This window comes from Andrographis paniculata, unplaced genomic scaffold, assembly GCF_009805555.1.
Source record: "Andrographis paniculata isolate CXL003 unplaced genomic scaffold, ASM980555v1 Contig114END, whole genome shotgun sequence".
NCBI classification, from domain to species: domain Eukaryota; kingdom Viridiplantae; phylum Streptophyta; class Magnoliopsida; order Lamiales; family Acanthaceae; genus Andrographis; species Andrographis paniculata.
In genome coordinates this window covers 14,689-41,857 of record NW_026137385.1, presented here as the reverse complement: position 1 = coordinate 41,857, position 27,169 = coordinate 14,689, and the positions used below count along the sequence as shown (strand labels likewise).

Below are 27,169 nucleotides of genomic sequence, written 5' to 3'. Positions count from 1 at the left end.
TCTACATCTTTTCAGTGGGTTGATTTGGAGCTGAGACTGATATTGAATAATTGAAAAATAGGTTGTGAAGACGGCTGGTGAGAGTTGGACATGCAGGACTTACCCAAGGAACAAAAAAAAAAAAACGAAAAAAGAAGAGAACTACAAAGAGAGAAGGAAAGGGTCAGATGCTGAATGTTGCGCACTTATGCTACTGGCCTGCTGGTGCATGCTTGGAGAAGTAATATTCCGAGATTTTTTTTTATTTTCACTTTACTACTGTTTTCTTTCCCCTCATTATTTTCCTTTTGATGTTGCTTTTCAGTGGTGGTCATCTAGTGGAAGATGTGTGACATAATGTGATATCTACGAGTACGGTTAAACAAACAAAAGCTTCTAAGGTATTGTTTGACAACAAAAGTGTGTCCAGCATGGCTCTAAAGGCCAAAGAGGATGGCAGGGGTAGGTCAAAGCAAAATGACAACAGAGAGTTCTCACATGGATACTGAGACTATCAGAGCCCCATCCTACTGAGAGTGAACGTGAAAAAGATCCCACATCTATAGACAACCTTGATTGAGATGATGAGAGGTGTGGCAATATGCCAAACATATGGGGATGTGTAATGAGGTGATGAGGAAATTCTTGATAGTGTAGCTCCTGAGGTGATGCATATGATGCTGAAGCAGATAGTGACGAGAAGTGCCATATTAGGATCTTTGCCAGTCAAAAGAAAAACCTGGTGGAAAATCTCATGGGGGAGAAGACTTTGAAGGAGTATCGATCGCGATCAAGAGGTAGGTCCAATGAAGGATTTTCTGAGAATGCTCTCCAGGTTTGCCATTATATCTGGAGTGGGACAGAATGGGAAAGAAAAAAGTCCGATGACAAGTCAAGAACCGAGAAAAAGCTTTTGATGCTAAAAAAGGTTAGTAGAAACAATGGCGATTCTTTCATCCTTGCAGGGATGATACTGATGATTGCTTCCAACGATGCAAGTTGGCTCCAAAGACATTACTGAGTTGGTATGAAAGCAGTCAGAGCTCCTGAGCCGAAGCAAGAACAGCCCATGCACCTGCCCGTGCCATTAAGGCTGCAGGTGCTGCTGCTGCTGAGGTCGTTAAGACAGCTGATTAGAGGTGAGCAGGGTTCTCTCACTCTCTAGGTTCTTGTTGAATGCTGTTTCTCATGAACTTATTTGTGCATTTCTTTAGTGCAGGAAATACAAGAAGACGAATGATGAAGAAGCTATTGTGGTTGCTGCATCCATATCTTCATCCCCACTGTTATGGATGCTGCCAGTGCAGTTGCTCTTGCAAGGTTGGTGGTCCTATGCTTCATGAGATGTCTTTTACTGATGAACTTTTCTATATGTTTTAACTGATTTGTGTTTGAGACATGGTATTTAGGCTATATATCTAATTTTTCATTGATATGTTGATCTTGTAGAATTTCAAAGCCTATGGAACTAGAGGTAATGATGAATTTGCTGAATTTCTATTCCAGGTGGTCATTCCCTTCTGAAGTTCAGAGAGAAATTCTGTATCCAGTGTCTTGTTTTTCTTGGGGAGTATGTTGAAGTTCTTGGTCCTTTACTCCATGAGAAGGAGTAGATGTATCCTTGCATACTGCAGCGAAGTCTTAAGCTCGAAGAAACACCCTACACTAAATTCCTTATAGCCCCAAAACCTTCTGTGAATGCTACTTGACCAATGATCGGGTTGGTATAGCTGTCATTTTGGATGCTGCAAATCGTGATGGCTATGGTGAACCTGAGGTATGTTGCACATCAACCGTATGGTTTATTTTAAGTATTTGTGCCTCAATTAACTTTGAAAATTTCATTGTCAAAGTTGTAGATGTTGAACCAGCGTTGATTGAATTGTTAATAAACCTTGTGTGCCCTCCTTCATCAATAGCAATAACCCAAGTCTCATGCAGGGTCAGCAAGCTTCTTCTAGCCAAACATGGAATCAATCTGACTATAAACTCCAGGGACAGGAAATTCAAGAGGAATGTCCCAAAGCGTGGTCCAAATCAGAATGGATCAAGGGTTCGAACGGGGAACTGACACCTATGCCATCATCTGTTGGTAACAATTCATCATCACAGGCATCTGCTTCACTAGTTGCTTCTGGTTTAGTTGGAGATCGAGGATTTCGTTGGCTTGGGGATCAGCTTGAACAAGGATTCGTCAAGCTAGAGAAGCTGTTCGTGTAATGTATGCATTGCTCTTCAGCTTCTCCAACCTCGAATGGTGACATCCCCTGCAGCTCTTGATTGTCTTCGTGCTCTTACATGCGAGTGCTTTTAGGTTGATGCTATTGCAATATGACCATACTCAGGTTGGTGTGTGCTTGGTGCGCTATTTTTTGGTTTATTAATCATTGTAAAAATTGACGGGGGAATGAACTGCTTTTCCTTTCAAATGGTGTGATGGAAATGGATGTGCACACCCATAGCATAAGTTTCATATTATTTTATTTATTTAATTTTTAGGTTGGGAAAGTTATCAGAGCTCATCCGAGTGGGAGCCAAAATGCCAGTGGTGACCAAAAAGATGGCAGCCGACTTAAACTCAAGTGAGATTATTGGTATGCGCTCTAGTTTCTTCATGTTATTATTAGATTTCAAGAGGAAACTTGGCCTAACTATGTGCCACACTTTAGCAAGTAGTATTACTCCTGAATATATTTGGCTGAATAAAACCTCTTGCTATCTACCTCGATTATATATAATGTGATCCAATCTGGAAATAATGTTATAACATTGGCTGATTTGGATAATAAGTTCTAAATTTAAAATGGTAAGAAAACTCCTTGATATGAACAAACATTTTCGATATTAGCTTATGCTTAAGTTCGATTATTTTTCCTCTACTTTGAAATAGTAATCTTAAACTCTGAGGTGTGGGATCTCCGAGCCATCATTGATCAGAGTCGGTGATTAGATTTAATGCCAGTGTGATGTTATATTGCAATCCTCAGGCGAAATCTAGAGATGTCACTTCAGATTCAATGCACGCGTGGTGAAGCACCTCTTTTTTCTGTTTTTGCATTGTGGATGGCTGTCAACTATCGGATATTGCAAAAGTTCCCGTGGATCCTGGTGTAGTTGCTAAATATTCCTAGACTCTCTGCAGCAGAAACAAGAAGACAAATATTTATTCACAGACTCATGATTTAAGAATATCCTCTACATGTGGATGCAGCAGCAAATTGTGAAGTTACATCACTTTGCATTGAATAGAATGGGTGCATGCGAGCGTGGTCCGAATCAGTTGAATCAAGGGACCGAACTGGGGAAACTGATGCCATCATCTCTGTGGTCATCATCACAGGCATCTGCTAGTTGCTTCCGGTTTAGTTGGAGATTTAGGTGCTCGAGCAGGTTGTGCGGGGCTGGTTCGAATGGTGACACCCCGGCAGCTCTTGATTGTCTTCGTGCTCTTACATGCCGAGTACTTTAGCAGCTAGTGATGCAGCAACCCCCACTTTGAGACCATTGAAAGAGGAGCAGCCATTGCTGCTGCTACTCCAGTTTCTTATCATTCTAGGTATTTGATAATCATTCCTTCCTAGATATATGGATCATGGTTTTTTGTTTAATTTTCTTCTGATCAACACCAACTTCAGGGCTTATCCATGAGCACCTTCAATTATCTGAATTAGGCTATCACCAATGCCATCCTTGGATGCTCCATCATCTTTAGCACAACACGCATCTGGGCAGGAGTTGTCATCAGTACAAATGAATGGCCATCTGAAATAGCAACTTGTGGATTCTTGTTGGATAGACCAAACTGGTGAACATACACTCAGACCATATGGATTCGAACTTGTTATGCACACCATCTGTTGAGAGTTTGCTAACCAGTCCGACCTATTTATCCTCATGTCTGCCCTGAGCCAAGCATTCAATGTTTGCATCACTGCCATCAGATTCATCCCGGCGTTAAATCCTTGTGTATGATGATATCCAGTCTTGTCAATTGGATCTGACACTGACTGATACTTCTAATAACCCGTCTGGACATGATCATGGATGTGATCATTCATATTGACTCAATGCTGCTTTGGAATGGAGTTTTGTGGGATCGCAAGACCAATTCATCGATTTTATCAATTTACTGCCTATGATGGTGGGGGCTACCATTCTGCTGGGAATGAGGTATTTGTAATGTTAATTATATTATGATTTAAAGTTTTAAATTTAAACTTGTAATAAATTCCTTGATATGAACAAAAAATTTTGATATTAGCTTATGCTTAAGTTTGATTATTTTTCCTCTAGAGGATGTCACTTCAGCATTCAACACACTCCGTGTGAAAGCCTTAAGCTTTGAGTAGATGCTTACATTTTTTTCGTTAAGCATGACGAGAATGTGCTTTGAACTTTTCGTTTTACTATATGAGCATATGCATACATTTGTGGTCAAAATAGTAGAGTCATATATTTATATATTTTTATAGTTTTGGGAGAAGTCTGAATGGATCTTGCAGTTCGGGTGATATGACTTCACATTTTGCTGCTGCATCCACTTGTAGATTATAAAAGTAAATCACCTAAAATTATTGTAATAGCTAGGTCAATTCATTATTTGCATAGATTTTCAGAAACCAATCTTATCAACTCCCTTCATAGTTAACCTCTAAATATTGCGGCTCTAACCCCACGTGTTGCTTATTTTATATTAGGGCAAGTGTTGTTGGTTGCATTTGTTCGGAATTTGTGTTTTTGCGTATTCATTTTAATTGCATGCCTCAATTAACTTTGAAAATTTTCATTGTCAAAATTGTAGATTGTTGAACCAGCGTTGAATTTGTTAATAAACCTTGTGTGCCCTCCTTCATGAATAAGCAATAAGCCAAGTCTCATGCAAGGTCAGCAAGCTTCTTCTACCCAAGCTGGAATCAATCTGCTATAAACTCCAGGGACAGAAATTCAGAGAGGAATGTCCCAGAGGTGGTCCAAATCAGAATGAATCAAGGGATCAAACTGGGGAACTGACACCTATGCCATCATCTGTTGGTAACACTTCATCATCACAGGCATCTGCTTCATTAGTTGCTTCTGGTTTAGTTGGAGATCGCAGGATTTCATGCTTGGACAAGGATATCGTAAAGCTAGAGAAGCGTTCGTTCAAGGCATGGTATAAAGGTTCTTCAGCTTCTCCAATCTCGAATGGTGACATCCCCTGCAGCTCTTGATTGTCTTCGTGCTCTTACATGCCGAGTGCTTTTAGGTTGATGCTATTGCACATATATTGACCGAACTTCAGGTTGGTGTAGCTTGGTGCTGCTGTTTTTTTGGTTTATTAATCAATTGTAAAATTGACGGGGACCCATAGCTATAAGCTTTCTAATATAATTTTATTTGTTTATTTTTTTAGGTTTGGAAAAGTTATCAAAGCTCATCCGAGTGGGAGCCAAACCGCCAGTGGTGACCAAAATAGATGGCAGGCGGAATTAACTCAAGTGAGCTTATGGTATGGGCTCTAATTTCTTCATGTTATTATTAGATTTCAAGAGGAAACTTGGCCTAAATATGTGCACACTTTAGCTAGTATTACTCCTGACAAGCCTTACCCTCGATATATATATATATACATATATTTGGCTGAATAACCTCTTGGCTATCTACCTCGATTATATATATTGTGATCCAATCTGGAAATACAAGTTATAACATTGGATAATACAGGCATAATGTTCATACGTGACCTTAGTCTTGTCAGATTTGTACATGTTCTTTTTGAGATTATATTTTGTTCCATTACGGGCGTGCAAGTATTGAGATGCATCGAAAGGGCATAGCTGCTGCTACTCCAGTTTCTTATACCTTCTTGCCTAGATATATGGATCATGGTTTTTGTTTAATTTTCTATTGATCAACACCGCCTTATCCATACTTACTTCAGGGCTTATCCATGAGCACCTTCAAGCATCTGGATTAGCTGAGAGTGCATCTTTGCTAAGTTATCACCATTGACTGCTCCATCATTTAGCACAACACACATCTGGGCAAGAGTTGTCATCAGTACAAATGCAATGGCCATCTGAACGAGCAACTTTTCAGGAACACCATCAGTGTCTACTGGGAAATCAAGTGGCGATCCAGACAATCCGAGAAGAACTCCAATAGTGTTGCCAATGAAACGGAAAAACAGACATGAAAGAAAATGGGTTTGGATCATCGGTAAAACTGGTGAACATACACTCACACCACCTGGTTTTTCAACACCGAATTCTGCTTGTAGAAGTGGTCTGCAGGTGGATTCGAACATACATTTAAGGCGAGGAAGACGATGATGATAATGGCAGTGAGGTTCTTGAATCTTTCAGCAGTGACTATCTTCTGTGATCGATCCTTCTTAAAGCTGCAATCCTACAGCTGAAGATGCTCACACTTTTACGATAAACCTCATGAGAATTGGTATGTAACTTTCTTTAATTGTCGAGATTAAATTGATGCTCAATCGTATTATAGCTTTTTCATTTTCTTTGGCTCAATTTATGTGTTTTCTCTCTATTGAGGTTGAATCAAGAACAACATCGTGAGGGGCAAGGCTAATAAACCAAACCCGATGAGAATTGGTATGTAACTTTCTTTCATTTTGTTGAGATTAAATTGATGCCTGATATCAAATTGATGTGTTTTCACTCTGGTGAGGTTAAATCAAGAACAATCATGATAAGAATTGGTACGTAACTTTCTTTTATTTTGTTGAAACTCAATAGTATTATAATTTTTCATTTTGTTTGGATCAAACTGATGTGTTTTCTCTCTATTGAGGTTGAATCAAAAACATCATCGTGAGTAGAGGGAAGTATTAGAGGCCAAATCCGACAAGAATTGGTACGTAATTTTCTTTCTTTTTTTGGGATCAATAGCGCCAGATTTTTCATTTTGTTTTCTCTCTATTGAGGTTGAATCAAGAACAACATTGTGAAGTTAAATGGGCAAGGCATACGGACCAATCATGATAAGAATTGGTACGTAACTTTCTTTTATTTTGTTGAGACTCAATAATATTATAATTTTTTCATTTTTTGGGATTAAACTGATGTGTTTTTTCTTTATTGAGGTTGAATCAAGAACAACATCATGAGTAGAGGGAAAGATTTTAGGCCAAATCCGACAAGAATTGGTACGTATTTTTCTTTCTTTTTGTTGGAATCAATAGTGCTAGATTTTTCATTTTGTTTTCTCTTTATTGAGGTTGAATCAAGAACAAAATTGTGATGTCAAAAGGGCAAGGCATACAGACCAATCATGATAAGAATTGGTACGTAACTTTCTTTCATTTTGTTGAGACTAAATAGTATTATATTTTTTTCAATTTGCTGGGATCAAATTGATGTGTTTTCTCTCTATTGAGGTTGAATCAAGAACAACATTGTGATGTTAAAGGGGCAAGGCATACAGACCAATCATGATAAGAATCGGTACGTAACTTTGATACTCAATAGTATTATAATTTTTTTATTTTGTTAGGATCAAACTGATGTGTTTTCTCTCTATTGAGGTTGAATCAAGAACAACATCGTGAGTAGAGGAAAGGATTAGAGGCCAAATCCGACAATAATTGGTACGTAATTTTCTTTCTTTTTGTTGGGATCATTAGTACACTTGTCATCAAAACATACAATAAGCACACAACTAATCTTATTACCCAATTAATAAGCACCCAATTAAAATAAATACACGACAACCACAAATGTAAACAAACACATATTCCAAACAGATATGCAACCTTGAAGGCACAAGCCTCCAACAAAAAGCAATAATATAATTTGAATAAAAAATACAAAATTTTACTTCTACCGTATCTACCCCAAATGATAATCAAACATGTAACTAAAACAAAATTACATACATCGGGTACAACTACCCCGATAGATAAGACATGAACAATTATAAAAGATATACAATGTTTTGAGTATACTTGCCGTCAAAACATACAATACGAGCTTTCAAGGCACTCCAATAAATATACATTAAAATAAATACGCGTCACCACAAATATAAAAAACTACACATTCCAAACAAATACATGCCCCAACAAAAAGCAAACACATAGTACAAATACAAATTCAAATATTTACTTTTACCATGTCTACTTGCAAATAATATCACATAATTAAAACAAAAATACAAACTTCCGGATAGAGCTACCCTCATTGGATAAGACATGCACAATCATAAAAGATGTACAATATTTTGATTACACTTAGCCCTTACCAAATCTTATTACATGCTTTCAGGGACTCCAAGTAATAAATATACAATTATAATAAATACGCAATAACCACAAAAAATTCACAATAATAAAAGATAGATAGATAAGACATGCACAATCATATAAAGGTGTACAATATTTTAGAAGTACAGTTGCCCTCAAAACATACAACAAAAAAATAAATACACAACAACTACCACAAATATAAAAAATTCAAACAAATATGCAATCTAAAAAAAAAATCATAATTAAAACAATTTCAGACACATAATTAAAACAAAAATAAAAGTATTGCGTGAGTCTACCCCAACATACAAGGCATGTATAATCACAAAAGATGTGCAATGATTTACACACACTTAAAATAAATATGCAACAATAACCACAAATACAAAAAATTACATATCCAACCTTTAGGTCACATAGTCTAGCAAAAATACAAACTTTTATTGATATCAAACATGTAATTAAAGCAAAATCACAAATATTGGATACATATATCACACAATTAAAATAAATACGCAAAAATACAAATTCGAAACAAATGCACCCAACAAAAGCAACCACCATAGTCCAAAAAAAGACGAAAACTTTTAGTTACCCTGTCTATTCATATTAGACACAAATTAAAACAAAATAGAAACTTTGATAAGGCATGCATAATCATAAAAGATATTCAATTTTTTAGTACACTTTCCCTCAAAACATACCATTATAACACAAATAATGTTGTTACATGCTTTCGAACGCATACTAAGATATATATATATATATGCAAACAATTAGAACATCTATAAGCATTTGTGGCACACTGGCCCTCAACAAATAATACACAGTGTGAGAACATCTAACATAAATTTGAAAATGTGTGACATCTAGTACCGGAAAGAAACTAGAATAAAATATAAAAAAAAACGATAACCTATGCTAAACAGGCAAAATAAAACAGTGTTGGAATCTACTACTGTTTTTGACCAACAAAATGTATGCATATGCTCGTATAGTAAAACGAAAAACAAACACACGAAGCACATTTTCAACATGCTTAACGAAACATTGTGAGCATCTACTCGCACACACACCCACAACAAAAAAAAAACCATTAAATACCAAATTCACCTAAATTATTGTTGTCGAAATTGGCGTCTAAATCTTGCTGCACTAACCCCACGTGTTATCCCTCTAACCTTATGATGTTATTCTTGATTCAACCACAATAGAAACACCCAATTTGATCCCAAAAAAATGAAAAAATTATAATACTATCGAACATCAATTTAAGGTCTGTTTGGTTTGAGAATAATGGAGGGGAAGGTAGGGGATGGGAGGGGAGAAAAAAAAAAATATAATTATCTAGTTTGGTTCTATTTTTTTAAATGGGGAAAGAGAGGGGAAAAAATATAAAATGAATTTATTTTGATTTCCTTCAAAATTGGGGCAACTTGGAGTGAAGAATATATATATATATTTAATTTATAAATTATTTTATCTGTATTTAATTATACATAAATTATATTATACGAATTTTATAGTTAAAAATTAGTTATGATATTTTTGAATTATATAATGCAATTAAATTATAAAATAAATTTTTATATAAATCAAATTAAATTATTTTTAATTTAATCATTTAATTAAACAGTCAAGAGTGAGGTTTTAATTAACAAAATAAACTTATATCTATCATATTTATTTAACACTAAACGATATTTATCTTGTAATTTATTCTAAATAAATAAATTTATGTTAGAATGATTATTTTTTATTAAAATTATTCAATTTTCTTATATATAATTTCATTTTACTCTGTTTTAGGCCCCGATTGCGAGTGAGATGAATCGAGGTAAAAGGAACATGCTTAGCTTTGATGATTTTTTGTCTTTATACGCGTGAACTGACGATGATTGCTTTCAATCCGTTCAGAAAAACACCGAGAGGACTAGATGGACGAGGTTACGGCGCGACTGCAGTTGATTCATGAAGTGTCCCCTGTTTTTTATGTGCCATTGTTGTCTTTAATAAACCTTCACAAGGTTTAGGTTTGAGGTTTGGATATAATAATGATTTAAATTAAAATAATATTTTATATGATATTTTAAATGATCCGAGATCAGAATTAGACCTGATAGAAAAATACAAGCTTTTTGGACATCGCTTACCAATGGATTTTTGAATACATTGACCGGAGATCGCTCTTGGCGAATGAGCAATTTTACTTCAATAAAGTGATAACAACATTAGATATTGAGACATACAATACTTATTTATGTTAATATAATATAAATATAGGGCATAAATTGATAGTAACACGTGATATAATTTTATATAATATATGCTATTATTAATTTCAATACAATAAATATATTCATGTACTATAGAAAATGAATGTTGTCTTTATGTTTATATGTTAAGATTAAGGAAAATCAATGTTATGCTGATTTTTCTCAGCAACATTATAACCATCTCCTAGGGAATGAGTAGTCCTCACAATGATGAATTTTGTTCCATGGATTGACTACTTACAAGTAGATATTTGAAACTACATCCGCGACAATATCTCTAGTCCCATTTTACAAATATTTGCGTGGCTAGGTAAATCTACAATAACGTTTGCAAAAATTATTACAAGTGCCCTTCCGACAATTGATAAGTTGGAGGGCATATATGGTGATTTGTCACTATCTTTGTTTGATCAGAATTGTTGAGATATTTTAGATATTTAGTTTTAGATTTAGATTTAGTAGATTTAAATTTAAATTTGTCTTATCTTATTCTATCGAGTCTGTGTATATTATGTGTATTTATTGGTCTTTATTTTCTTTATTTAAGAATGCAATTTTTGAGTTCTTATAATTAATTTCTCACAAAAATCATTTACTTAACCGTCAAATTAATGGTTATGTAAAGGCGACTCTTAACTCCTTAGACAAAACTTATATTTTTCCATGGGTGCCGGAGAAACTTTCAAGTGTGCACAAGTTCGAATACAAAAATTGTTCGAAGCATCTATCGATACCATCCTTAGCATTATATGATCTACAAGCCTGAATTTGTTCCAATATTTAACATCAATGAATGATACAATGATGGTGTCAAAATCAAATTTCATTGTGTTAAAGATGGGTGACTCATCTTTCACCATGGGTTTTTAAAATGGTCCGAAAAACTATCCAAACAAGGAATTAATTAGGGTTTGTTTGTCCATAATTTTTTTTCTAACACGATTTACAATATTTATATTTTATCTTCTTACAAAAGTCAACATTCAATATAAAATATTACTACTTCACATAAAAAAAATTCAAAATCAAAACACTATCTTTTGATATAGTTTGGAAAATTTTGATTTGAAATTGATATTAAAATAATGTATAATGAGATATTTAATGAGCGAAAAATATATATTTTTTTCGAAAATGCAGTTCAAATAGTAAAAAGCTGGAGTTTAGGGTTAAAAAAACAAAACCTAAATAAAGAAAGCCTTACACTTTTAAAAAAGCGTACATATATAAGATTAAATATCTAAGCTAACTTTTTTTTAAAAAAAAAAATAAAGACCAAAGACTATTTTGATGCAAATATGAAATAGCCATATTGAAAATAGTTGTGACATAATTACTATTTTTTAATATTTTATCACTTTAAAAAAATAATTAACAATTGTCAAATCTTGTCAATTTCAAAGGATTTTCCATTTATCCAAAATGGTCCAATCAACCAATTCTGATTTGATCAATTTCCTTAATTAAAACTACTAATTACCAAAAGAAACTAATCGACTATACATTTTTAAAATTTAAAATTCATAATGGTTGCATCAAATAAAAAATTGCATCAAATAAAAAAAATCCGATTTGATCATTTTCCTTAATTACTATTTCTAATTACCAAAAGAAACTAATTAATACATACCATAAATTTTTAAAGGTCAAAATTTCCAATGATCACTTTTCTTAATTAATACTAATAATTATCAAAAGACCCGTAATTTATATATACCACACAATGTTAATTAAATGGCACGATCTAAAATTTTAATTTTAATTTTTTTTACATAACTACATTAATAATTTCTTATAGAAAATCTAAATTTGAATATATATTTTTAGAGTTTTAATATGACTACAAATAATTACTTCAAATATAAAAATAATTTATGCTAAAATTAATTATCTATTTTATCAATAAAATATTAAATAAATAAAACATCTCATTATATTTTAAAATAGTCAATTATAGGTGGAAAAATAATTTGATTTAATATTTTTTGTATATAAAAAATAATAATATAATTTTTATCGTGTAGTACTTTTTAGTTATAAAAATTTGAAAAATTATTACCATACTTAAACCGAACTTCATAACGGTAAGGAAGAAACTAGAAAGAAACGCGAGAGAGAGAGAGAGAGAGACAGAGAGAGAGGGGGAAGGAAATGGAGAGAAGAGAAAGTCCAGAGACAAGAAGAGAGGAAATCGATCACGGAAGAGACTGTCTTCCGTCGTCTACGCCGGTCGTCGGCCGGCGGCCATAAGAAAGTCCGTCGTCCCTAATCATCCGTTTTAGGTTTTCCATTTTATATTCAATCTGCTTCTTGATTCGATTTTTTCATTTTTCTTTAATCGAATCGGTTCGATTTTACAAGTTTCCTTTCTGATTGCAGAAGAAGATCGAGAGAAAGGAGAAAAACCAACGCTTTGCCCGGCCTTCGTTCTGCTCTGCTCTGCTCTGCCCACCGGACCCCTGTAAGTTGGGTTTTCTGTTCATCTTGGATTAGATTGGTCTGCTTTTGCAATTTCTTGTTTTGGGGCTCATGGACTTTATATTTCCCCCTTCCAGGATATCAACTATGTCGATGCATTGTTATTTCACTTGCCATCCATTGCTGTTTGAACCTTGCCGAGCTTAATATTTTATTTCCTTCCTATGTGAGGACTTTGAGCCTAGAGCATTCGATATTTATATATATATTTTTTTCATGTGTGATGTTAGATCTAAATTGGCATTCTAGAACTTGCCTCGAAATGCATGTTGAACACACATGAGGACCTGATATAAGTAAGATGACGGGGGCATTAGGTATACCTACTTGGCTTAAATTATCCTACCCAAAAATTTTATCCACTAGTTAACACCGTTGAGCCTTTTGAAAACCTTTTCATTCTTCAATCAATCATTAATCCTTTAGCCATATACCATTTTTTGGATTTATACCTTATATTGATCCTTGTGTCGAAGGAAGAGTGGAAGTTTTATGGCTATCATTTATATTCTTCTTGTATAAAGTGTAGAAAGGGAAAGTATAGTGTTGTTGATGTTTACAAAAAGGAAAATAAAACAAAGGGGCTAAACCCCAACAAAACAAAACAAAAAAAAAAAAAAGCAAAACAAAAAACAAAGTGCTGAAACAAGAAAACAAAAAGAAGCAGCACAAAAAAGTAAAAAAAAAAAAAAACAAAAAGAAACAAAAATGAGTGGAGTTACGGTTACCAATGTAATGTTGATTTCAATTCTTACAAGTGATATGCTTTAATTCTTTCCATTGTTGTTTCGACACTTTTTAGCCGTTCATTATCCTTTTTTCTACCTATACCCCGAGCCCCATTACACCTGTTTAAAGACCCCCTGATACTTGTCATTAGGTCCCTTAAGTGAGGGAGATATGATTGACATGCAAGCCTATGGGATTGCCATTTTTATGATTTAACTTGAGTGCATACACTAACCCATGGTGAGGTTTGTTGAGCTCAGCTTGGTTCACTCATTATTATTATCCATTTAGCTGTGATGCCGGGTGAAAGATTGGAGTGCATTGGTCAAGGTAAGTTAACTATATTTTAATTGAAATACTTTATACGAATATATATTTTTCATGTCTTTTATGCATTGCAACTTAGATAACCCGTTTATAAGTATGCATGGTTCTCATTTAATGTTTTCTTTTATAATGCAGTACCACAATGGAAATGCAGTGCCTACTCAAAGAAATGAACAAAAAGACGGAGAGAAAAAAAAAATCAGAAAAAAAAGAACTGAAAAAAAGGAAGAAAATAAAAAAGAGAAAAAAGAAAAAGAAAAGCAAAAAAAGAAAGTCAGTGCAGATGTCGAACCTGTTGGTGGCTGTGAAAGAAAACATGAAAACAAAGTGGGTATATATAAATTTGCTTAGTTTCACTAAATTCTATTAGTTGTTAGTTTTTTTAGTAATAACATACTGTTCTTTTACATCAACAGGAAGCAAAGGAACTCATTAGGTCAAAACATCCTATGTCGGCCTTCATCTACTCACACGAGTGCCAAGCTGCATTAATTGTAGAAAATAAGAACATTGTGGAGGTAAACTGGCTTGGTTTGTTTTTTAATTTTTACTTCTTTTAAGTGGGTTGATTTGGAGTTGACAAACTAACATTTTAATTGTCTAAAACCAGGTTTTGAAGACCTTCGGTGAGGGTTGGACATGCAATACTTACCCAAAAAAAGTAAAATAAATAAAAGAACAAAAGAAAAAAAAAAAATGAAACAAAAGAGAAAGCCAATCCAAATGCTCACTTCATAGAGATGTCGAACTTTTTTGGGGCAAAATGGAAGACAATTAATGAAGTCGTGAAGGAAAACAAGAAAACTAAGTAAGTATACATTAGTTTGTTTAGTTTTACTAAATCTTATTGGTTGTTAGTTTGTTTAATAATCATATATGGTTCCTTTACATAGATAGCAAGGAAAAGGACATATTAAAGCCAAAACATCCTATGTCATGTCTCTATCTACTTGAACAAACGGTGAACTACATTGATTGAAGAGAATAAGAACATTATTGAGGTAAAAACTTGTTTGCTTGGTTTTCTAATATATATATCTTTAAAGTGGGTTGAGTTTGAGTTAGATAACACTAACATTTGATTGTCTAAATCAGATTGTGTCGGTGAAGAAAGGACATGAAGAATGTGCTTAATAGTACGGTCTGGCTATTCTTTTGAAGTTGAGAAGAGATATTCATCCTCTTTTGGATGCCAAAGCTGAAAAGGTAAGTGTTTGGGCAGGATGTAGTCTATCGTTGGCTTAATTACATCTCATTAATATTTTCTTTATAATGCAACACCACAATGGACATACAGTGCCTACCCAGAAAAACGAAAAGAAAAAAGAAAGAAAGAAAAAAAAAATCTGAAAAAAAAAGGTTAAAAAAAGCATAAATGAAAAAAAAATAGAGAAAAAAGAAAAAGAAAGATAAAAAGCATAAAAGTTAAAAAAAAAAAAAAAAAAAGAAAGCTATGAAAGAAAAAAAAAAAAAAAAGGTGGGTATACATGAATTTGTTTACTTTTACTAAATCCTATTGGTTGTTAGTTTGTTATACAATCATATATGGTTCTTCTACAGAGAAGGACCCATTACGGCCGAAACATCCCATGTTGGCCTTCATCTACTCGAACAAGTGCCGAGCTACATTGATTTTAGAGAATAAGAACATTGTGGAGGTAAATTAGCTTGCTTGGTTTTCTAATTTCTACTTATTTTAAGTGGGTTGATTTGGAGTTGAATCAAACTAACATTTGAATTGTCTAAAACCAGGTTTTGAAGACCGGCAGTGAGGGGTGGACATGCAATACTTACCCAAGGAAAGTAAAATAAGTAAAAAAGAAGAAAAGATAAACAGAAAAGAAAGCCAATCCAAATGCTCACTTCAAAGAGATGTCGAACTTGTTGGGGGCAAAATGGAAGACAATTAGTGAAATCGTGAAAGAAAACAAGAAAACTAAAGTAAGTATACATTAATTTGTTTTGTTTTTACTAAATCTCATTGGTTGTTAGTTTGTTTACTAATTATATATGGTTCCTTTACATAGATAGGATGGAAAAGGACATATTAAAGCCAAAACATCCTATGTCAGGACTCCATCTACTCGAACAAGCGGTGAGCTACATTGATTGAAGAGAATAAGAACATTGTTGAGGTAAAAACTTGCTTGCTTGGTTTTCTAATATCTATATCTTTAAAGTGGGTTGATTTGGAGTTAAATAAAACTAACATTTGAATTGTCTAAAACCAGATTGTGCCGTTGAAGAAAGGACATGAAGAATGTGCTTAAAAGTACGGTATGGCTATTTTTTTGAAGTTGAGAAAAGATATTTTATCCTCTTTTGGATGCCGAAGCTTTTTGGGCAAGGGATGGTATATCCTTGGCTTAATTACACCTCATTAATGTTTTCTTTATAATGCAGCACCACAATGGACATGCGGTGCCTACCCAAAAAAACGAAAAGAAAAAAAAAAGAAAAAAAAAATTCTGAATAAAAAAAATAGTTAAAAAAAAGAAATGAAAAGAAACAGAAAAAAGAAAAAGAAAAGAAAAAAGCAAAAAAATTTGAAGAAACAGAAAGAGAAAAAAACAAAAGAATAGAAAAAAAAGAAATTTGTAAAAGAAAACAAGTGTCGAGCTACATTGATTTTAGAGAATAAGAACTTTGTGGAGGTAAATTAGCTTGCTTAGTTTTCTAATTTCTACTTATTTTAAGCGGGTTGATTTGGAGTTGAATCAAACTAATAATCATATATGGTTCCTTTGCATTGATAGAAAGGAAAAATACCCGTTAAAGCCGAAACGTCCTATCTCAGCCTTCTTCTACTCAAACAAGTGGCGAGCTATATTGATCGAAGAGAATAAGAACATTGTCGAGGTAAATTTAGCTTGCTTGGTTTTCTAATATATGTATCTTTTAAGTGGGTTGATTTGGATTTAAATAAAACTAATATTCTAATTGTCTAAAACCAGATTGTGAAGATGTGAGGGATGGACATGAAGAATATGCTTCAAAAGTATGGTTTTGCTACTTTGTTGAAGTTGAGAAGAGATATTCATCCTCTTTTGGATGCCAAAGCTAAAAAGGTAAGTGTTTGGGCGGGAGATGGTTTATCGTTGGCCTTATTTTGTGTTACAGTTTGCAAGTTTGTGCTTTTTTTGTTGTTGTTCTTACTGTATTATTTTGCAAAGAGATCAATAAAAAAGGTTGAGAAAAAGAAAAGAAAAAAAAAAGAAAAGAAAAGAGCTGGAAAAGTGGAAAATTTTTTGAAAAAAAAGGGAAACAAAGATGAAAAGATTAAGGAAAAAAAATGAAAAATGAAAAAAAAAAAAGAAAGAGAAGAAAAAAATTGAAAAAAAAGCCAATCAGATGTTGACCTTAAGGAGATGTTGAACCTGCTGGTGGCAAAATGGAAAACAAGTCGCGAAAGAGAACAAGAAAACAAAGTAGGTAACTTGTTTAGGTCTACTAAATCCCATTGGTTGTTAGTTTGTTCAATAATCATATATGGTTTTTTCACAATGGCAGGAAGAAAAAGAACTCATTAAGCAGGAACATCCTATATCACACTGATTTCAGAGAACAAGAATATTTTGGAGGTAAAATAGGCATGTTTCGTTTCATGATCTCTACATCTTTTCAGTAGGTTGATTTGGAGCTGAGACTGATATTTGAATAGTTGAAAAATAGGTTGTAAAGACAGCTGGTGAGGTTGGACATGCAGGACTTACGCAAGGAAAAAAAAAACGAAAAAAGAAGAACTACAAAGAGAGAAGGGTCAATGCTGAAATGTTGCGCACTTATGCTATTGACCTGCTGACTGCATGCTTGGAGAAGTATATTCCAATATTTTTATTTTCAATTTTCTTCTGTTTTCTTTTTCTCCTCTCATAATTTCCTTTTGATGTTGCTTTTTCAGTGGTGGTCAGTTAGTGGAAGATGTGTTGACATAATGTGATATCTACGAGTACGGTTAACACAAACCAAAAGCTTCTAAGGTATTGTTTGACAACAAAAGTGTGTCTAGCATGGCTCTAAAGGCCAAAGAGGATGGCAGGGGTAAGTCAAAGCAAGTGACAGAGAGTTTTCACATGGATACTGAGACTATCAGAGCCCATCCCACTGAGAGTGAACGTGAAAAAGATCGCACATCTATGGACAACCTTGATTGAGATGATGAGAGGTGTGGCAATAGGCAAACATATGGGGATATGTACTGGGGTGATGAGGAACATCTTGATAGTGTAGCTCCTGAGGTTGATGCATATGATGCTGAAGCAGATAGTGACGAGAAGTGGGATCTCTGCCAGTCAAAAGAAAAACCTGGTGGAAAATCTCATGGGGAAGAAGACTTTGAAGGAGTATCGATGGCGATCAAGAGGTAGGTCCAATGAAGGAGTTTCTGAGACATTACTGAGTTGGTTATGAAAGCAGTCGGAGCTGCTGAGCCGAAGCAAGAACAGACCATGCACCTGCCTGTGCCATTAAGGCTGCAGGTGCTGCTGCTGCTGAGGTCGTTAAGACAGCTGATTAGAGGTGAGCAGGTTCTCAAACCTCTCTAGGTTCTCGTTGAATGCTTGTTTCTCATGAACTTATTTGTGTATTTCTTTAGTGCAGGAATACAAGAAGACGAATGACGAAGAAGCTATTGTGGTTGCTGCATCCAGATCTTCATCACACTGTTATGGATGCTGCCAGTGCAGTTGCTCTTGCAAGGTTGGTGGTCCTATGCTTCATGAGATGTCTTTAACTGATGACACTTTCCTATATGTTTTAATCGTTTTGTGTTTGAGACATGGTTATTTATGCTATATATCTTTATTTTCATTTGATATGTTGATACTTGTAGAATTCAAAGCCATGAATTTGCTGAATTTTCTATTCCTGGTGGTCATTCCCTTCTGAAGTTGAGAGAGAAATTCTGTATCCAGTGTCTGGTGTTTCTTGGGGAGTATGTTGAAGTTCTTGGTTCTGTACTCCATGAGAAGGAGTAAATGTATGCCTTGCACTACTGCAGCGAAGTCTTAAGCTCGAAGAAACACCCTACACTAAATTCCTTATGAATGAACTTTGAAGCTAATATGTGCATTGGCTGCTCACAGAAAGTTTTCTGCATTGTTTGTTGATTGCGGTGGCATGGACAGACTCCCTGCGACTCCTAGAAATGCCCATACATATGTGGGTCTCTCTTCCTGCTTATGAACTATTGGTTCAATTCAGGTAGTTTGTCCTGCCCATATCTTTTGTTGTTTCCACTTGCACTAAATTCTTTATACACATTTTGGTATGATTTGGTTTTTTACTCTTTATTTTCTTGCTGCTTTGTATCACTTGTTGAGGATGGTTATTGATTCACTCCGTACTTTTGCAGGTGATAATGAAGTGTGTTTGTTCTCTTCCGCCAAATATTGTCCATCAGATTGTTAAGTTGGCTGGAACTGCGACAATAAATCAGGGCACATCTCCTCTTGCTTGTGGAGTCTATTCAACCTAACGATGGTGATGGCTATGATGAACCTGAGGTAATGTTGCACATCAACCGTATGGTTTATTTTAAAGTTGTTTGTGCCTCAATTAACTTTGAAAATTTTCATTGTCAAAATTGTAGATTGTTGAACCAGCATTGAATTTGTTAATAAATCTTGTGTGCCATCCTTCATCAATAAGCAATAAGCCAAGTCTCATGCAAGGTCAGCAATACGGAAATCAATCTGCTATAAACTCCAGGGACAAATTCAGAGAGGAATTTCCCAGAGCGTGGTCTAAATCAGAATGAATCAAGGGTTCGAACTGGGGAACTGACACCTATGCCATCATCTGTTGGTAACACTTCATCATAACAGGAATCTGCTTCATTAGTTGCTTCTGGTTTAGTTGGAGATCGCAGGATTTCGTGCTTGGCTTGGTGCTCAGCTTGAACAAGGATATCGTCAAGCTAGAGAAGCTGTTCGTGTAAAGCATGCTTCTTCAGCTTCTCCAACCTCGAATGGTGACATCCCCTGCAGCTCTTGATTGTCTTCGTGCTCTTACATGCCGAGTACTTTAGCAGCTAGTGATGCGGCAACTCCCACTTTGAGACCATTGAAAGAGGAGCAGCCATTGCTGCTGCTACTCCAGTTTCTTATCATTCTAGGTATTTGATAATCATTCCTTCCTAGATATATGGATCATGGTTTTTGGTTTAATTTTCTTCTGATCAACACCAACTTCAGGGCTTATCCATGAGCACCTTCAATTATCTGGATTAGTTTATCACCAATGCCATCCTTGGATGCTCCATCATCTTTAGCACAACACGCATCTGGGCAGGAGTTGTCATCAATACAAATAGAATGGCCATCTGAAATAGCAACTTGTGGATTCTTGTTGGATAGACCAAACTGGTGAACATACACTCAGACCATATGGATTCGAACTTGTTATGCACACCATCTGTTGAGAGTTTGCTAACCAGTCCGACCTATTTATCCTCATGTCTGCCCTGAGCCAAGCATTCAATGTTTGCATCACTGCCATCAGATTCATCCCGGCGTTAAATCCTTGTGTATGATGATATCCAGTCTTGTCAATTGGATCTGACACTGACTGATACTTCTAATAACCCGTCTGGACATGATCATGGATGTGATCATTCATATTGACTCAATGCTGCTTTGGAATGGAGTTTTGTGGGATCGCAAGACCAATTCATCGATTTTATCAATTTACTGCCTATGATGGTGGGGGCTACCATTCTGCTGGGAATGAGGTATTTGTAATGTTAATTATATTATGATTTAAAGTTTTAAATTTAAACTTGTAATAAATTCCTTGATATGAACAAAAAATTTTGATATTAGCTTATGCTTAAGTTTGATTATTTTTCCTCTAGAGGATGTCACTTCAGCATTCAACACACTCCGTGTGAAAGCCTTAAGCTTTGAGTAGATGCTTACATTTTTTTCGTTAAGCATGACGAGAATGTGCTTTGAACTTTTCGTTTTACTATATGAGCATATGCATACATTTTGTGGTCAAAATAGTAGAGTCATATATTTATATATTTTTATAGTTTTGGGAGAAGTCTGAATGGATCTTGCAGTTCGGGTGATATGACTTCACATTTTGCTGCTGCATCCACTTGTAGATTATAAAAGTAAATCACCTAAAATTATTGTAATAGCTAGGTCAATTCATTATTTGCATAGATTTTCAGAAACCAATCTTATCAACTCCCTTCATAGTTAACCTCTAAATATTGCGGCTCTAACCCCACGTGTTGCTTATTTTATATTAGGGCAAGTGTTGTTGGTTGCATTTGTTCGGAATTTGTGTTTTTGCGTATTCATTTTAATTGCATGCCTCAATTAACTTTGAAAATTTTCATTGTCAAAATTGTAGATTGTTGAACCAGCGTTGAATTTGTTAATAAACCTTGTGTGCCCTCCTTCATGAATAAGCAATAAGCCAAGTCTCATGCAAGGTCAGCAAGCTTCTTCTACCCAAGCTGGAATCAATCTGCTATAAACTCCAGGGACAGAAATTCAGAGAGGAATGTCCCAGAGGTGGTCCAAATCAGAATGAATCAAGGGATCAAACTGGGGAACTGACACCTATGCCATCATCTGTTGGTAACACTTCATCATCACAGGCATCTGCTTCATTAGTTGCTTCTGGTTTAGTTGGAGATCGCAGGATTTCATGCTTGGACAAGGATATCGTAAAGCTAGAGAAGCGTTCGTTCAAGGCATGGTATAAAGGTTCTTCAGCTTCTCCAATCTCGAATGGTGACATCCCCTGCAGCTCTTGATTGTCTTCGTGCTCTTACATGCCGAGTGCTTTTAGGTTGATGCTATTGCACATATATTGACCGAACTTCAGGTTGGTGTAGCTTGGTGCTGCTGTTTTTTTGGTTTATTAATCAATTGTAAAATTGACGGGGACCCATAGCTATAAGCTTTCTAATATAATTTTATTTGTTTATTTTTTTAGGTTTGGAAAAGTTATCAAAGCTCATCCGAGTGGGAGCCAAACCGCCAGTGGTGACCAAAATAGATGGCAGGCGGAATTAACTCAAGTGAGCTTATTGGTATGGGCTCTAATTTCTTCATGTTATTATTAGATTTCAAGAGGAAACTTGGCCTAAATATGTGCACACTTTAGCTAGTATTACTCCTGACAAGCCTTACCCTCGATATATATATATATACATATATTTGGCTGAATAACCTCTTGGCTATCTACCTCGATTATATATATTGTGATCCAATCTGGAAATACAAGTTATAACATTGGATAATACAGGCATAATGTTCATACGTGACCTTAGTCTTGTCAGATTTGTACATGTTCTTTTTGAGATTATATTTTGTTCCATTACGGGCGTGCAAGTATTGAGATGCATCGAAAGGGCATAGCTGCTGCTACTCCAGTTTCTTATACCTTCTTGCCTAGATATATGGATCATGGTTTTTGTTTAATTTTCTATTGATCAACACCGCCTTATCCATACTTACTTCAGGGCTTATCCATGAGCACCTTCAAGCATCTGGATTAGCTGAGAGTGCATCTTTGCTAAGTTATCACCATTGACTGCTCCATCATTTAGCACAACACACATCTGGGCAAGAGTTGTCATCAGTACAAATGCAATGGCCATCTGAACGAGCAACTTTTCAGGAACACCATCAGTGTCTACTGGGAAATCAAGTGGCGATCCAGACAATCCGAGAAGAACTCCAATAGTGTTGCCAATGAAACGGAAAAACAGACATGAAAGAAAATGGGTTTGGATCATCGGTAAAACTGGTGAACATACACTCACACCACCTGGTTTTTCAACACCGAATTCTGCTTGTAGAAGTGGTCTGCAGGTGGATTCGAACATACATTTAAGGCGAGGAAGACGATGATGATAATGGCAGTGAGGTTCTTGAATCTTTCAGCAGTGACTATCTTCTGTGATCGATCCTTCTTAAAGCTGCAATCCTACAGCTGAAGATGCTCACACTTTTACGATAAACCTCATGAGAATTGGTATGTAACTTTCTTTAATTGTCGAGATTAAATTGATGCTCAATCGTATTATAGCTTTTTCATTTTCTTTGGCTCAATTTATGTGTTTTCTCTCTATTGAGGTTGAATCAAGAACAACATCGTGAGGGGCAAGGCTAATAAACCAAACCCGATGAGAATTGGTATGTAACTTTCTTTCATTTTGTTGAGATTAAATTGATGCCTGATATCAAATTGATGTGTTTTCACTCTGGTGAGGTTAAATCAAGAACAATCATGATAAGAATTGGTACGTAACTTTCTTTTATTTTGTTGAAACTCAATAGTATTATAATTTTTCATTTTGTTTGGATCAAACTGATGTGTTTTCTCTCTATTGAGGTTGAATCAAAAACATCATCGTGAGTAGAGGGAAGTATTAGAGGCCAAATCCGACAAGAATTGGTACGTAATTTTCTTTCTTTTTTTGGGATCAATAGTGCCAGATTTTTCATTTTGTTTTCTCTCTATTGAGGTTGAATCAAGAACAACATTGTGAAGTTAAATGGGCAAGGCATACGGACCAATCATGATAAGAATTGGTACGTAACTTTCTTTTATTTTGTTGAGACTCAATAATATTATAATTTTTTCATTTTTTTGGGATTAAACTGATGTGTTTTTTCTTTATTGAGGTTGAATCAAGAACAACATCATGAGTAGAGGGAAAGATTTTAGGCCAAATCCGACAAGAATTGGTACGTATTTTTCTTTCTTTTTGTTGGAATCAATAGTGCTAGATTTTTCATTTTGTTTTCTCTTTATTGAGGTTGAATCAAGAACAAAATTGTGATGTCAAAAGGGCAAGGCATACAGACCAATCATGATAAGAATTGGTACGTAACTTTCTTTCATTTTGTTGAGACTAAATAGTATTATATTTTTTTCAATTTGCTGGGATCAAATTGATGTGTTTTCTCTCTATTGAGGTTGAATCAAGAACAACATTTGTGATGTTAAAGGGGCAAGGCATACAGACCAATCATGATAAGAATCGGTACGTAACTTTGATACTCAATAGTATTATAATTTTTTTATTTTGTTAGGATCAAACTGATGTGTTTTCTCTCTATTGAGGTTGAATCAAGAACAACATCGTGAGTAGAGGAAAGGATTAGAGGCCAAATCCGACAATAATTGGTACGTAATTTTCTTTCTTTTTGTTGGGATCATTAGTACACTTGTCATCAAAACATACAATAAGCACACAACTAATCTTATTACCCAATTAATAAGCACCCAATTAAAATAAATACACGACAACCACAAATGTAAACAAACACATATTCCAAACAGATATGCAACCTTGAAGGCACAAGCCTCCAACAAAAAGCAATAATATAATTTGAATAAAAAATACAAAATTTTACTTCTACCGTATCTACCCCAAATGATAATCAAACATGTAACTAAAACAAAATTACATACATCGGGTACAACTACCCCGATAGATAAGACATGAACAATTATAAAAGATATACAATGTTTTGAGTATACTTGCCGTCAAAACATACAATACGAGCTTTCAAGGCACTCCAATAAATATACATTAAAATAAATACGCGTCACCACAAATATAAAAAACTACACATTCCAAACAAATACATGCCCCAACAAAAAGCAAACACATAGTACAAATACAAATTCAAATATTTACTTTTACCATGTCTACTTGCAAATAATATCACATAATTAAAACAAAAATACAAACTTCCGGATAGAGCTACCCTCATTGGATAAGACATGCACAATCATAAAAGATGTACAATATTTTGATTACACTTAGCCCTTACCAAATCTTATTACATGCTTTCAGGGACTCCAAGTAATAAATATACAATTATAATAAATACGCAATAACCACAAAAAATTCACAATAATAAAAGATAGATAGATAAGACATGCACAATCATATAAAGGTGTACAATATTTTAGAAGTACAGTTGCCCTCAAAACATACAACAAAAAAATAAATACACAACAACTACCACAAATATAAAAAATTCAAACAAATATGCAATCTAAAAAAAAAATCATAATTAAAACAATTTCAGACACATAATTAAAACAAAAATAAAAGTATTGCGTGAGTCTACCCCAACATACAAGGCATGTATAATCACAAAAGATGTGCAATGATTTACACACACTTAAAATAAATATGCAACAATAACCACAAATACAAAAAATTACATATCCAACCTTTAGGTCACATAGTCTAGCAAAAATACAAACTTTTATTGATATCAAACATGTAATTAAAGCAAAATCACAAATATTGGATACATATATCACACAATTAAAATAAATACGCAAAAATACAAATTCGAAACAAATGCACCCAACAAAAGCAACCACCATAGTCCAAAAAAAGACGAAAACTTTTAGTTACCCTGTCTATTCATATTAGACACAAATTAAAACAAAATAGAAACTTTGATAAGGCATGCATAATCATAAAAGATATTCAATTTTTTAGTACACTTTCCCTCAAAACATACCATTATAACACAAATAATGTTGTTACATGCTTTCGAACGCATACTAAGATATATATATATATGCAAACAATTAGAACATCTATAAGCATTTGTGGCACACTGGCCCTCAACAAATAATACACAGTGTGAGAACATCTAACATAAATTTGAAAATGTGTGACATCTAGTACCGGAAAGAAACTAGAATAAAATATAAAAAAATAACGATAACCTATGCTAAACAGGCAAAATAAAACAGTGTTGGAATCTACTACTGTTTTTGACCAACAAAATGTATGCATATGCTCGTATAGTAAAACGAAAAACAAACACACGAAGCACATTTTCAACATGCTTAACGAAATATTGTGAGCATCTACTCGCACACACACCCACAACAAAAAAAAAAAAACCATTAAATACCAAATTCACCTAAATTATTGTTGTCGAAATTGGCGTCTAAATCTTGCTGCACTAACCCCACGTGTTATCCCTCTAACCTTATGATGTTATTCTTGATTCAACCACAATAGTTTGATCCCAAAAAAATGAAAAAATTATAATACTATCGAACATCAATTTAAGGTCTGTTTGGTTTGAGAATAATGGAGGGGAAGGTAGGGGATGGGAGGGGAGAAAAAAAAAATATAATTATCTAGTTTGGTTCTATTTTTTTAAATGGGGAAAGAGAGGGGAAAAAATATAAAATGAATTTATTTTGATTTCCTTCAAAATTGGGGCAACTTGGAGTGAAGAATATATATATATATATTTAATTTATAAATTATTTTATCTGTATTTAATTATACATAAATTATATTATACGAATTTTATAGTTAAAAATTAGTTATGATATTTTTGAATTATATAATGCAATTAAATTATAAAATAAATTTTTATATAAATCAAATTAAATTATTTTTAATTTAATCATTTAATTAAACAGTCAAGAGTGAGGTTTTAATTAACAAAATAAACTTATATCTATCATATTTATTTAACACTAAACGATATTTATCTTGTAATTTATTCTAAATAAATAAATTTATGTTAGAATGATTATTTTTTATTAAAATTATTCAATTTTCTTATATATAATTTCATTTTACTCTGTTTTAGGCCCCGATTGCGAGTGAGATGAATCGAGGTAAAAGGAACATGCTTAGCTTTGATGATTTTTTGTCTTTATACGCGTGAACTGACGATGATTGCTTTCAATCCGTTCAGAAAAACACCGAGAGGACTAGATGGACGAGGTTACGGCGCGACTGCAGTTGATTCATGAAGTGTCCCCTGTTTTTTATGTGCCATTGTTGTCTTTAATAAACCTTCACAAGGTTTAGGTTTGAGGTTTGGATATAATAATGATTTAAATTAAAATAATATTTTATATGATATTTTAAATGATCCGAGATCAGAATTAGACCTGATAGAAAAATACAAGCTTTTTGGACATCGCTTACCAATGGATTTTTGAATACATTGACCGGAGATCGCTCTTGGCGAATGAGCAATTTTACTTCAATAAAGTGATAACAACATTAGATATTGAGACATACAATACTTATTTATGTTAATATAATATAAATATAGGGCATAAATTGATAGTAACACGTGATATAATTTTATATAATATA

At 34.1% G+C, this 27,169-nt stretch overlaps 2 long non-coding RNA genes and 1 pseudogene across 29 annotated transcripts; all 3 read left to right on the top strand.

Moving 5' to 3' along the window:
- The first annotated feature begins 174 nt into the window (after window positions 1–174).
- LOC127247160 (DDB1- and CUL4-associated factor homolog 1-like) lies at window positions 175–5,480 on the top strand (annotated as a pseudogene).
- Window positions 5,481–6,666: 1,186 nt separating this feature from the next.
- On the top strand, window positions 6,667–10,464 carry LOC127247276 (uncharacterized). The gene is made up of 4 exons (XR_007837880.1): window positions 6,667–6,682; window positions 7,361–7,570; window positions 10,037–10,064; window positions 10,145–10,464. It is a non-coding gene; the product is annotated as an uncharacterized LOC127247276 (long non-coding RNA).
- A 2,127-nt stretch (window positions 10,465–12,591) lies between these two features.
- On the top strand, window positions 12,592–27,076 carry LOC127247168 (uncharacterized). Of its 28 annotated transcripts, none has more exons than XR_007837845.1 (34): window positions 12,592–12,785; window positions 12,883–12,964; window positions 13,059–13,147; window positions 13,971–14,040; window positions 14,173–14,364; window positions 14,454–14,555; window positions 14,648–14,845; window positions 14,931–15,038; window positions 15,133–15,243; window positions 15,598–15,695; window positions 15,790–15,978; window positions 16,065–16,172; window positions 16,269–16,691; window positions 16,794–16,896; window positions 16,992–17,465; window positions 17,548–17,618; window positions 17,710–17,855; window positions 17,939–18,555; window positions 18,632–18,735; window positions 18,869–19,239; window positions 19,391–19,541; window positions 19,628–20,152; window positions 20,232–20,767; window positions 21,400–21,879; window positions 21,991–22,087; window positions 22,520–23,034; window positions 23,136–23,302; window positions 23,395–23,457; window positions 23,528–23,594; window positions 23,688–23,750; window positions 23,822–23,888; window positions 23,982–24,192; window positions 26,652–26,679; window positions 26,760–27,075. It is a non-coding gene; the product is annotated as an uncharacterized LOC127247168 (long non-coding RNA). The 28 variants fall into 28 exon arrangements; XR_007837834.1 differs by having other exon boundaries at window positions 13,059–14,040; window positions 16,269–16,309; window positions 16,441–16,691; XR_007837829.1 differs by having other exon boundaries at window positions 13,059–14,040; window positions 16,269–16,314; window positions 16,441–16,691.
- The last annotated feature ends 93 nt before the right edge of the window (window positions 27,077–27,169 follow it).